The sequence below is a fragment of the Diceros bicornis genome, chromosome 6 (assembly GCF_020826845.1).
Source record: "Diceros bicornis minor isolate mBicDic1 chromosome 6, mDicBic1.mat.cur, whole genome shotgun sequence".
Lineage (NCBI taxonomy): Eukaryota > Metazoa > Chordata > Mammalia > Perissodactyla > Rhinocerotidae > Diceros > Diceros bicornis.
In genome coordinates, this window is record NC_080745.1 from 58,657,938 (window position 1) to 58,672,500 (window position 14,563).

General features: G+C 34.2%; 1 protein-coding gene across 4 annotated transcripts in view; it reads left to right on the forward strand.

Annotated features, from left to right (window-relative positions):
• The window catches only part of EXOC6 (exocyst complex component 6), a 182,735-nt gene that overhangs the window by 123,930 nt on the left and 44,242 nt on the right, over positions 1-14,563 (forward strand). The window lies entirely within an intron of this gene.

Below are 14,563 nucleotides of genomic sequence, written 5' to 3' on the forward strand. Positions count from 1 at the left end.
TTTACTTTTTAACCAAAATAACTGCAACTCTCTTCCCACCAAAACCAGAACAAAACCCTGAAATTGACAGTGTAGACTTAAATAGAAATAAACTCTAATAAGAGTAGTTTTCATACAAGTCAATATAATCAATGGCTTTTCCAGTTAGAAAAGACCAAGAAATTATTGGACATTTTTAGGCCAGAGATTAAAAGTAAAAAGGGGCATTGTTCTATCCTGATATGTGGTTGTATACATCTTGAACAATCTATTGATGAGACATTAAGGGAAAAAAAGATGTAACAGGGACATTTGGGGATGAATAGACTGAAACATTGGATTCTTCAGATGAGGAATACAAAGACCAAAGCATGGGATGAACGTGCTCTCATTAGCTATGTTCAGAAATAATAGAATTACTGTTAAAATGTGAATGGAGTAGTTTTTGAACAAATAAAATAGGAAGAAATTTTATTGATCTTTTTTATCTCATGATAAGAGATAGCTGAAGGCAAAAAATAACGTATTTAATCTGGAGCCCACCCAACTGCCCCCAGCCGTCTCACTGGTTTAAAAAAAAAAAAAAAGTCTTATTCTGTTTACTCTTTCCCCATGAAAGGGCAGATTAGAATAGTTGAAGGAAGGTGTTTCTAAAAAATACATAGCAGAATTTCTTAAGGAGATTTTAATAGTGAATCTGTGCCAAAGAACTTCTAGAAGCTTAGCCAGGGTTGATATTATATTCCCAACTGCTGTCCTTGAGTTGAAAAAGAGAACCCATATATATATTTAATTTTTTTATCAACTAATTTCTAAATAAGTGCTCCTCATATGGTTATGCATTAAATAATTGTTTAATTAATTTGGGTTCACTTTGTCACTATAAATCTCCATACTTCCAGCCAAAAGCAATCCTCAAGAATAAACACATGTGGATGCATGCATACACACACAAATACACACACATCATGTTTTTATGTTGCAGTATCTGCTTCATGGGTTGGTATGAGGTGATGGTAGGACTTTTGTGCATAACTGGGGTAGGCTTAAGAGAGGTTATATGTTAAGAAAGTTTAGGGTAAATGCTTCACCTCTGGAGGCTGACACCTCAAGGGAAATCCTGCTTTCTCATAGAGCATACTCTGGTGACATTGGGAATGGCAGACTGCTGGCCTATTATGTGACCTCTTATGATATTTTACATAGTTTTAGATGACTCTTTGTGTTCCATTTTGCATTTTTATGTCATCTAACATGGTTTTTCTATAAAGGAAATACATTTTTATACAATGTAAACCAACAAATTTAACGATAGATATACGGCATGGCCAAATAAAGAAAATTATAATTCATAACTAAGAAAAGAAAACATGGCCCTAACAACAGTATATTCTTAAGGGATCTCAAGGGATGAATTAAAAGCATAATTCCCAAGCAAAAATATTAAATTATTGACTTCGGTTAATTTTAGCTAGAGTTGATGATTATATTATGGCTTAGTGTATTAATTCTCTGAAACCCTGAAATTGTATAAAATATTAACCTAGATTGTTTTCTTTCAAGAGAACAGAGGTGATGTTATTAAATATATTATTTTTCTAAGCAATATATGGCATTGTATAAGCTACCATTTTTACTTAAATGTCTTAACCTGAAAATAAGTTTCAGGTTACCCATGGACCCAAATAGAGAGAGGGGCCAGTTCTGCACTCCTTCAACCTTCAAAGAAGCTTCAGAAGATATTTATTTATCACATTCAGTCCCAAGTCAGTCAGCTTAAGCAGAACTAGCTATCCCACTTATAGACAAGAGGAGTTACGTAGTGGGGCTAGTTTTGGCCCTGTTCCCTATCCTTGATTTTGGCAGTGTTCAGGAACAGTGCCGTGAGTTAGAGTCAATGGGAGCTGTGAAACCAAGGGCCACTCTTTCAAATAGTGCAAAGATTGGCCAGTTGTGCAGATAATTGGACAGAAGTAGATTCTGTGGGATAAACGTGACTTTCTCACTCCCCACCCCTAAAAAGTACCTAAGAGAGAACACTTAGTTTAAAAGCTTCACTCTTAGCTTTATTGCATAGTTTCCCTATCATTGTTGCAAAAGACTATTTCCTCAGTCAAATATAGTCATGATGTGCAGTTGCTGACCACACTGTCCAGTAAAAGTTCCATTGGTTCCAGAAAAGTTATAATCCACCCAATAGAATTTTCTTCTCTGCTCACAGGGTATGAGAACAATAGAAGTTAGTGGATGATAATGGTTTTGATGGAGCCCAGGGAAAGAACATTGCCATTTTCACTTTTCTGCTACACTGTGGTAGCAGTAGAAAGCTGTAGGTTTTGGAGGACAATCAATAATGTCTGCTTTAAATACCTCTTATCTCTAGGGTTGGATGAGTGAGAGAATTGGTATATTACTTCTTTCACCTGATTCTTTTAAGAGTCAGCCAGTGCAAGCCTATGCAGAGGATGGAAAAGTAAAGAGCTCCTGATTAGTATATGAAATAAATATTATTTTATTCCCAAATTAGTACTCTTGGAATCAGCAATTTTTACTATTTCAAATGTGTAAGTGACCCTTCTTGTTGCCTGTGCTCTGTAGGTAAGGGATCATTGGGGCAGCTCCAGAAATCTTCAGTTCCTTTCCCTATTTTCCATCCTATTTCTCATTTCTTTCCTCTCTCATAGCTGCCAACTCTGCACCTCTAATGCACAACTGGCTCCCAGCTCCGCTGTAGTTCCCTGGTAGCATAAAATGGTCAGTGGCTTTCTCTTCTCTGTTTCCTCTGCTTTCTGTCTTCCAGAAAGTATCCCTTGATGAATTCTCCTATATACCTTTATTTTCTCTGCTGTTAAACATTTTATTCCTTTTTGGAATTCTGTGCTGTTTATTTCACTTGTGTCTCAGAATGGATGGGAAGCAAATGCATTAATTTAGTCTTATCATCTTGATTTTGAACAACCTGTTTCCTTCTCTTTGAACTAAAGTGATTGGATTAGATCATCTGTAAGGTCCCTATATATAATATCACGTTTCTAAGCATCATTATTTCATACAGAAGTAAAGTTCCAACCTAATGTAGATTTAATTCATTCTGGCACCTTATTTTGTCTTTTAGTCCTGGCTTTTTATATTGTTTATTCTTTGGTTCACACTTTTTTCTGAGTTAAGTGTGTGAGTTTATTTGTCCTTTTACTTGACTGAAAACTGCGAAGGAGAACTTGAATAGTTGACAGTACAATCACAGACTTTAACTGCCCTTTCTTTTATGTGACACCAGAAAGAATTGTATTAAAAATATGAGGATTGTCTTTTTTTTTTTTTTTTTTTTGTGAGGAGGATCAGCCCTGAGCTAACATCCATGCTAATCCTCCTCTTTTTGCTGAGGAAGACAGGCCCTGAGCTAACGTCTATTGCCAATCCTCCTCCTTTTTTTTCCCCAAAGCCCCAGTAGATAGCTGTATGTCATAGTTGCACATCCTTCTAGTTGCTGTATGTGTGACGCGGCCGCAGCATGGCTGGAGAAGAGGTGCGTCGGTGCGCGCCCAGGATCCGAACCCGGGCCGCCAGTAGCAGAGCGCGTGCACCCAACCGCTAAGCCACTGGGCCGGCCCGAGGATTGTCTTTTTTAAATTGTGGCGTAGACAGCTTTGAATACGTTTTAGTCCTTTCTTTATCAAATGAAGACACAACCATATATTGTATATATATGCTTACAAATTGGTTTTTCTTGTTTGGACGTTAATTTAAAAAATATATAATGGTAATGAATAGCATTGATCCGGTTTATTGACTGTAACTCATGTAAAAATGGTATGATGTGAACTATGGTGAAAGCATCACAAGTCCTATGGATTACATGGTGTTCATATGTTAAATGTTGTTGACTGACTTTTATGAACTAGCTTACTAAATTTTAGCTAAATTTCATCTTGACTTTGTGGCCTTTATATATCTCACAAAATACTTTTACATATACTTTGAAAGATTTTGTAAAAATAGTTGAATAAAATAACTGTGGTGGTGGGATAATTATACTAATCCAAACAAAATTTATTGGAAGTTAAATCTAGAAAGGACTTAGAGATTATCTAGAGACTGGTCCAGTCTTCCAGAAGAATGAATTGTCTGGCTAATACAGCTGCCAGCCCACTGCTTACTAGGGTTAACTAGGATGATTGGCCTGGGTAGTTGAGTGTCTCCTTCCTCCATTTCTCCTTGTGGTTTCTCCTTTACTCATTGTGTGTTTGGTGAAGAGGACAGCTTCCCCCATGGAGGGGGACCTTCATTGTAGGCTGTACCAGATGTTCAACTGCTACTAATAAATAGATTTTGAGTTTCATTGACCTAATAAGGTTAAATCCATGTTTCTGCGTAAATATCTTTTTCTAAAAAAAGGAAAAAAATAAATAGAGCTTTATTTGTTTATTACTGGAATTTGAAAAGTAAATTAGATAATTAAAAAACTAAACAGTACTTAGGCTATTTTAATTTAATTTTATTAATCTTTATTATTTTAAGGAATTAATATTTAATTAATTTAATTCTTAATATTTTAAAGGAATAAGCCAGTACTATATATTTAGTAAAGAACTTCATCAGGAGCTTATATGTGTTTAAATTGAGACCAATGATTTGGTTTTTACTTTGACTTGTTGTTCCTTTCTTAGGGGAGAAAATACATTTAAATGATTAGGTGTGAGATAATTTAGTGTGCAGTCTTTCCTTGAGTAATTTATTTTAAGCTGTAGTAGCAAACTATGTGGAAACATAGTGGCTTATCCTTTCAAATAAGATTCAGATTCCAGTGCTTGGCTCTAGACCTAAAGTTTCTGGAGCTTAGAAATCTGCATTTTTTGCTTAAAATTTGAGAACAACTGTTCTATAGCAACGAACCCTGTCAAAGAGCTGATGTTTTCTAGATTTGTCAGTTCAGTAGACATTTAGTAACTGCCAAAGTTCTCAGTATTTTAGTGCTGCCTAGATGACTTGATTAGGTAGATAAAAGTTTGGAGGAGGATTTATTTGATTAGTGTGGATGTAAGAACTCATATATAAATCTTCAAAATAAAATGATAGTCACATTTATGTGATAAATTAGTGCCTTTAAATTATAGCAACACACACAGAGCCAGCTTGCTTGTTTTATAGTGTATTTTGTTTTGTTACTTTAAACACTGCTTCTGCTGTTATTGGAATACATTTTCCTTTTTTATTTGATTGCCTGGCTGGCTTCCTTCTCAGACTAACAGCAGTGATCATGCAGCCATGTCGGTAAGTAGATTCACGTTAAAGCTAGCATGTGAATTAAAAAATAATGAACTTCCTGCAGGCTTATTTTTCTCTGCTTAGGTATTTATAGTACATTCTAATTATTTTGGCAATGTTCTTGATATATTTGTAGTTTTGTGGAAACTTAAGTTTGAAGATAATATTAGTTGTTTTGGTGAAGCAGTCAAGATTCTCTGGGACTTGATCGTGAAAGTTAATATTATGGTGCACCTGTGTGGAGTGCAATGCTTGGAAAACCTCTCTGTGGTCACTTCATGCATAACAGGGCACACTTTGCAGATATTTTCCTCCTCTGTAAAACGAAGTCAGTAAGACTATATACCCTATAGATTTTTGTGAGGATTAAATGAGATAGTATACATAAAATGTTTAGAAAAGTGCCTGGCATATAATAAACACTCAAAAATATTAGCTGTTATTATTATTTGCTTGTAAGACTATCTGTGGTTTTCCTGAATGCTTTTCTCTACAACCCTTACCCCAAACTCCACCTGTTGAAATCTAACTCAGTGCATAACCCAATGTGATTCATGTCCCAGTGCAAGTGTCTCTTTTTTCACTCCAAGCCCAGTCTTGCTCTCCTGAATTGCCTTAGCTTTTACCTTTTCTTATGCTTTGTCATGTTTTGCTATTTACTGTATTTGTTCATCCTTTCCATCTGCAGTTGTGAGTTCTTCACAGCCAGAATAAGAACTCAAATATTTTCTGAATATATAGATACTGAAAATTCTTCTTATCTTAAAAAAATCTCATTTAACATTTAAAATTTACATGTTCCTAAACTATATCCTCTTCTTTCTGTTCTTATACCTATTATCAAAGTTCAAATTTTGATTATTCTGATTGTCTTCTAATTAGTCCCTGCCAGTAGTCTCTCCTTACTTCAGTCCATCCTACAAACCAGTGACAGATTATTCTGTCTAAAGCACAGTCTAATCCTATTTCCCTATTCAGAAACTTCAGGGTCTCATGCTTATCTACTGAATTAAGTAAAAATTCCACAGGCTAACAAAAAAATGATCTCAGCCTCTTTCCAGATGTGTTCCTGACCATTACTGAACATGGGCATCCAAAGTGGAAAATTCATTGTGTCCTAGATCTGTCTTCGATTGTCTCCCTTGGCTTCATTTATACCTGTAAAGATCCTGGATCTCTTCCAAAAGCCGTCTTTAATGCTACCTCTTTCATGAAGCTTTTGCTAATTCTACTTAACCATGTGTGGATACTTTGTCCCACTTTCACAGTACCATTTATATTTTGTTTTGTACTATGGCTGTTTGTAGATTTGCCTTCTTTCCGCTATTAGAATTTAATCCCCTTATGTCAGAAACTGTATCTACTCAATCGTTATATCTTCTATAGCACCTAACAATGTCTTACGCAGGTTAAGTGCTTGATAAGTGTTTTTTAAGGTAATATGAGAGAAACAGTGAAGAAATATAAAAGTGATTTTCTTGTATGTATGAAGAGTGTAAAAAGTATACTGTAAAAATCAGAATTTATGAATCAAGAAATTTATTTGTCAAATATAGAATACTTTCTAGTTTCGAAGACAAAGTTTGTAGTCTGCTATTTGCAGGTAGCAATTTGGAAAATGTCTATATGAAGGTTATTTAGTAAAGATGATATCAGTAATGATTAGAAATATTTGTATGTTTACTCTTTCCTTGCACACCTCCATGAAAGAATAGTATAGTAATTCAGATCACAGTTCTCTAGACACAAATGTAAATTGAGTAGTGATTAAAACTAAATAAAAGATTAGATAGCATTAAAATAACTGTTGCAGGTTCCCAGCACTAAGGACAAATACTTTGTCCCATTGAAGAGACAGATCCTCAGGCTTTCACTTGACCTTTTTACTTATTTAATATAGTAATTGCTAAGTACTTATTAAGCTTGCTAACAGGTTTCCTGCAGATAAGCCATATACATATTCAAAATACAGAAGTGATACTAACCCTGCTATCCAAAAAAACCTCAAATTGTCTCTTGCCCTCTATTTAAGAAGACAGGGGTAGATTTTGGGATTGGCTTTAGATAAATTTTCATGAGAAATTTAAAAAGGTTTTACATTTGAGTGTCCAGTGTTTTGGAAAAGTTAATTATGTAAGATAGTTCTTTCTTTGGTGATAAATGAGGTATTTCTGTGACATGTTTTGATATCTACTTCCTTACTTTTATAATAAGTTAATTCCAAGTACACAGAAATCAACAAGAACAAACCATTGACAGTATATCAAAGCCTTGGAGAAAGTTAAAGAGCTTTGAGAGAGAATGTAAATAACGAAGTTGAAAACATTCAAAGCCCATGATTGCGAATAGAATTTATATTTTTTTCTTGAGCTTTTTCTTAATGTAATAAAACAGTTAAGTGATTTTCACTGCTAGAAGTTAATTGCAAAAAAAAAGAATCTTGATTTTAGTTGAAAAGGAACATTCTTGAATTTTATAACTTTAATCCTTTTAGGTATTTATTAAGTTGATGTCTCTATTAGCTAAATGCTGACTAATCTTGGTGAGAAATTTAACTTCATAAGTTGTAAGCCTTATGTGTTATATAGCATAGCATACTTAACTATTTCCCTGCTGTCAGAGGTTGTAGAAAACAGTATTTTGAATTGCTCTTAATCAGGGCATAGTTGCAAGAAGTAATAGTAGTAATAGAGGGCTTTTAGAAGGAAACAGCATGAGAGTTTTAGTAGGAAGCCATTACATAAGGAGAGAACTACAAGACCTGACCTGTAAGTAACAGATCAGGGAGATATAAATGGAAATAATGAAAATGTACTATTCTCAGCCTATAGACTAAATTTATGTATATGTACAGTATTAGTGTACATACATACATATGCACACTTATAATAACTTTACTCTTGAACAGCTATAGATGAAATAGACTAGTTCATTGGTGCAGGGTTTATGAGCAAAGTACCATCTTGAACTGGAAGATTCAGTACTAAAAACAAATGAAAATGCACCATCTGGCAGTTTTACTACCAGATGGCAACAGAGAATTCATGTTTAGAAAGTTACTTGAGTTTTTGCAGATAGAAATGGTGAAGTTCTAAGAATGCAAATGATATCTTCCCCTTTAGCCTGTATTCCACAATAGAAAGAAAAAATAGAAGATACTTTTTCCCCCCTGAGTTAAATGGGCAAAAGTTGAAATGGGAGAAGAAAAGGGACTAAAATATATGGATAAGAGATTGTTTGAGTGGGAATTACATGTTATCGTGAGCAGATAAAGACAGCAAAAAGGAGGTCAGATTCCTTGAAGAGAAAGAAAGGAGACGGTAGGGAAAGATGTTGGAGTCAGAAGTTTCTTGTGCAAGCCACAATCTGGTGATGCTAAAGAGCCTCTATTTTTCTTCCATTTACGGAGCGAACAGGAATGGAAGGGGTGAGCTGATGGGAGAGGTGGAACAGCCTTGGTGCATTCATATTTACAGGATGTTTGCAGGTCAGGTAGAGATAACAGAAAATGCAGCAGGCCAAGATGCTGATATATACTTGTAAAAAACATATGCAAGGTACTATAATACAAAAAGTAAAGAGATTGAACTTTGCAGAATAAAGTCCCACCAAAGGAGCATGTTCAGATGAATATTACGTATAAGGGAGGAATTCAGAAGATGAGCAATAACGTTTTAATCATTTCCTTTTCTTTAGTTCAGGAAATTTAAGGCACTGTAGGAAAGCTATCATGTTGTTTTAAATCTTTCTGCGTCTTATGGAAATGAGTGTGGTAGTTGGTAGTGTTGAGATTAAAAGCCTCTGTCAATTCTTTGGAAGCAAGAGGGGAGCAGTTGGCGAAGGCCTACTGTAGATATCTGTAAGGACTTACTCTTTACTCTCAGAGTATTGTTGAATGTTATTTGCAAGATTGTCTCTAGAAAACAATGGTAAATAGATAAGTTACTTTGATGGCTCCCTCCAACTTCGTGTGGATTTGTTTTTGTTTTAATATGTATTCTCCCTTCACTTAATATATTTCCATTACTCTTTTAAAATCCCAACCCAGGTACTCCTTCAAATGGAAATGACTCTAATAGTATCTACTGCAACCTCATTCCCACAATCTAGGACTTAGCCTAGTGAAATGACCTGTTCAGAAAGCCCTTGACGTTCTGGATGAGTATACCCCAAAACCTTGAGAATTCCCAAATTTGAGAATCCTATGTCATGTAATTTCTTTCGGAAAATGCTATAAAATATAATTGAAAACTGTAGACCTTAGCAGCAGTTACTTTATCCATTACAAAAGACGGCAAAGCCACACTGAGTTGGGGAGGTTGGGACTTTGACTGCATTCAGTCTCAGAGTGATTTTCCCCACTCATGCCCTATTCACAGAGCATGCTATTCAAATGTGTGCCTGAGCAAATGAAGCCTTACTTGTACCGGACTCTCAGAGCCATTCTTAAAAGGTTGAGACCTAAATATAAACCTAAATATAAATCTTTGAGTGGCAAAGGCCTACTCGGTGCTATTTATATATATATATATCTGTTTATATGTATATATATATGGCTATGTTTATAATACATCAGCCACCTACCTACGTATATAATAAGAGAGAGTCAGTTAGCTTGGGTGACATTTCCCCATTTTACTAATGATCATGTGGAAACCACCTGTATTGTCTAATCTGTTAATGATTCTGGCAACTTCTTTGCAAATTTTAAGTCATCCTGGGGTTGCAAAATAGTTCATTTTAATGATTATATAGCCCTGATATCTGAGCTGGATGCTTATCTAAAGAAATGAGAATATGCTAATATAATCTGTTGTCACATAGCTGTTGCTTTAATAACAGTTTCTTGGATGCTTTAGTTTTTCAATCTTAATTCCATGGGTTGTCCGTAGTACTCAGTCACCACAGGGAGAATTACAGCTCATCTTTAACTTTCCTTGCTTTTCTTACATTTGCCAAGGGAGAAGAGTTATAGGGCCTTGATATTTTATCACTTCCCTATTTAAACATATGCCTAATTGCCCAACTTGCTGTTATCAAGTAAATTTAAGAGTTAGGAATAATCCCTGTCAGCTCCCACAAACTAGCACAAACTAGCTTCCTCTTGCTACTCTCTGCAAAAGTGCACGCAGCTTTCCTCACTTTATCTAGATTTCTGATGTAATCAGTAGCTTGGAAGCAGAGGCGTTTCTTCAAAGCCTTGACCTCTTCTAGACTTTCACCGCTCTGCTTGTCCTTGCATTCTCTTTTTGCCTATTAAAGTTAGGATGAGTTTGAAGATATCATGGGACTACTGTGACAGCAACAGTGATACCTGCAGAAAGCTAAAAATCTGGGTATTACGTGTCATCTAAGGCCATGTTCAAAAGATTGTTAAAAAAAAAAAAGAAAAGACCACCAAAGTTTGATGAGCCCTATGGTTGGGATAAGGATGTTTTGAGTGAAATAGAAATATGCCATATATTACAAGTGACCTGAAGTTTTCCAAGTTTGGGGAAATTTTTTTTCCAACTTTAAGATAATTGTATTCTCTTTGATGTCTGTCTGTGGTGTGTTTTTGTGTCCCAAGAGCAAGCATCTATGTTACTGTCTCGTATCCTTATGATTGGGAATTGTTAGGAGGAGAAAAGCCTAAGAGGGGAGAATGGGAACTCATAACTGACTATGGAGATTGTGGTTAACTGATGTGGTAATCAGTTCTTTTGGGGCTAGAGCTACTTAGATGGTAACAGAGAGTATGAGAGGAATGTAGAAGTCTAAAAGAGGTATTTTGGAGAATGTTGGGGGTGTTAGAGTGAGTATATTTTGACAGACCTATGAATTTTTTTGGCATAATCTCAAAAATCTGTCTTCAAGATAGTGTTAAAATTATTATTAAAATTCACTAAAGGAATTCATCTTGATATTTAAGCCTTTATAACTCATCCATTCTGTATTACTGGGAACCTGAGACACTTCCGAGTTACGCATTTCAGTGTTATACTGAGTGAGCATTCAGCCAGGAAATAGATTAAAACCTCTCTTACTAGATAGAGGATCTTTGTGCATTTGTGAATTCATCTTGGGGAAATTTTCATGTTTTATACTAATGTTTTAGTTATGCTTTTCTTCTGATTTAATAACATTCTTTACATTTGAGCAAGATGTAGTTTCATATAGTAAAACTTTAGATTAGTGGTTCCAATATAAAATAGCAAGAAGAGTAATAGATTTCTTAAATTAAAATGTCTACTTTTTAACTAGGCATCTTTTTTCATATTTCAATTAAGAATTTATTTCTAATTTTGTTAACTCCACATTTGATGAAAGACCTCACTCTTTCAGTCTATGTGTCTGAAAAGGCTATAAATTGTGGCTCTTTAGGAGACTAACGAATTCATCAAAATACTTTCCTTCCTCCTTTGCCTTCCCTCTGAAAAGACTATTTCACACTCTCATAATGGAAATTTATGTAGCAAGCTGAGAGGCAGTGAGTTTGAATAATACAGTAATATTTACCTGCTTTAATTTAAATAACTTTAAAAAATTAATAACTAAAAAGCCACAGAGAATCAGAATTAATAAGGTCACTTACCAATGTTAGATTTAATATTCAAATTGACCATGATTTTATTTCAGTTTTCCAGTTTTTCCTGACAAGAGTTATGTAACCTTTTAAAACAAAGCCTGTTATCAATTTAAAAAATAATAAATACAACGCATAATATTTCTGAGTCTATATATTTCTTTTTACTTAAATAAAAAAGTAGTTTATTGTGCAAAGTTGACCTTTTATGAGGATATGAATAAAGGAAAATGGTCTCTCCTGGGATCATTAAGGAAAGCAGACCAATACAGAAAGAATGGTTGTGATTTCAAGAGCAGATTTTCATGTTAAATGTACTTGAGAGAATGAAAGCAGCATTGAAAAATGCTTTCAAATAATTACTGTTGAAATCAAACCTTTTTATTAGATCTTTGAAATAAGAGAATGGTGAGACAGAAATGAAAACTTCAAATGAAAATTTAAATGTGTCAAATTAGTTTTTCAGTATTCTACGTTTCTTCTAGTATTATATTAGAGCAGATCTGTCAAAACATTACTTTGAAAGCAAAGCAGTTGTGAGCCATAATCTGATAAATGTGTTGTATTTTTGTTACCATGTCATTATATGGTGTTTCAAAGGAAACAGAGTATCTTTAGCGTAATCTGTAATAGTAAATTATTTTGGAAATTTGGCTTGACATACAAACAGATGTGTTTTCTTGATTCCTTTTAAACTGAGAGTTGGTGGTTTGTGGTTTATTGTTCCTGTGATTGGCATTAAAAGCCTTATTTCACAGCTTGCAGTGAGGGACTATTGGGTAAAGAGTGGCTGTGTTCCACAAACTAAATTCAAAAAATGTCAATCAAGGTCTCGCGTAGGTTACTTAGAGAATGAGTTTTCTTACTGATTTCACCAAATGTTGCCTCATGCTGTCTTTGATTGGCATAGCCTGGCAGGGAGGATGGATGAATCTGTCACCGACTGGTTAATTGTGTTGCTGGTCTCAGTCTGACACCAGGTCTTTGACTCTTAAGTGGCTCAATACAAAACAAATTAGCAGATTGTAGTCATATTTCTCATTCTATATGCTTTGACTTTGTTGAATGCGGTCCATAAATCATATTGACTGACACACAAGTAAATGATGAAAGCTGCTTTTGAGACATGGATCTAGAAAGCAGCACTGTGAAGGTGCCATGGAAGGATGCATATGGTTGACCCTTTGAGAATTTCCTAGGAGCCAAATGTCTCTTTACCACAATTGTTCTTAGAAGAAAAGCTTTTGGGTAATGCAAAAAGGATCTAATATGTCAGCAGATTCTCTTTTACAAGTTCCTTTGAAATATAAGAAGTTTGTCTTAGGGTTTTCTCTCTTTGCAAGTTGTTTTTCAGCAAAATGTTAGAGCAGGGCAAAAAAGTAGTTACCTTTAAAAGTTTGGCAGGTATTTTTACTTATTTATTGAACTTTATATTGTTAAAGAGAAAGATAAATGTTAAAAATAGCTGCAATTAATTTTTCAGATGGGGCAGCATAAATTTCTAGGTGCTTGAAATTTATTAAATGTGCTGTGTTTTCTCAGTCACTTCACTTAGTTATTTGGGCTTTGTTAAAATATTAAAAACTAGAGCATCTCAAATGAAAATAGCTAGTTTTTAAAGATGATTGTAAAAGTACTTAGACTATTTTTATTCTAGAAAATGATATATTATTAAAAACGTCAACCATAACAGCAATAATAGTGTTCAGAAAGGGGTGTTTTGGTTATACCAAAGTGTACTAAGAGCTATAGACATCAGAAATGAATTGTTGAAGATATTTTTTGGGTGTGCAAATTTCTGGAACATTAAAAATTTTCTATCTAAAAGTAAGGACATGAAATTTAAGAATATTTGTGCACATTTTATATTAGGAAGTAGATATTTTAAAAAATACTGTATAATCTTATAGAATATAACTTTTTAAAAATTTAAAGAATCTGAACCTTTGATATTAACTTTAATTTTGAGCTATAAAAGGAAGAATTAATCTCATTTGAAGATTTATAAAATATTTTACAGATATTTTAAACTTTTATCTTTGAGAACAATAAGCCTGTATTTAATGTGCATAATAAAAATAAATTTAATATTAGGATTTTATTATTACATGTGTTATTTAAACAAAAAGCTAAATTTGTGTGTGTGTGTTTTCATTACCTGTTTCCACCAAGTTTATGGAATAGCCTGTATTTCTATACTCTTACCATCATTTCGGCTCCAGTACTATTGCTACATAGTCATTTGAGCATCACCTAAACCCATGTTAAACTTTAAAGATCACCTTAAAATAATACAACATGTTCAGTGTGTTTGCTTATGAAATGAATATAGTAGTATTTTTTTTGGCAATTTATTAATCTGCTTTTGCAGTTAGTACGTGATAGTGGCAACATAAGTAGGACATGCAGCTGATTTGACGGAGAAGTACATTAAACTAAAATGTACTCATTCCGTTAGGTCAGAATGACATTTCCATTAAGTATTTTTCAAGCCTATTACATTGTAATTAAATTACATGCCATTGATTTCTCCCTTTGCTACTTTTTTCCCCCTCCCATTCATATTGATATTATTCTGCTTGGGGAATAGAGCTGCATGTCTCCTAGACTAATTCCTCTTGGGTTTGGGGGATTTGGAAGCATGCTGGGTTTTGCATTGTTTGTTACATTCCTTTTTGGCAGTTCATCAGTATCTGTCAAATATATTGTTTGCATCGGCTTTTATCTCTAAAGTTTTTGATTGAGAAATTGACA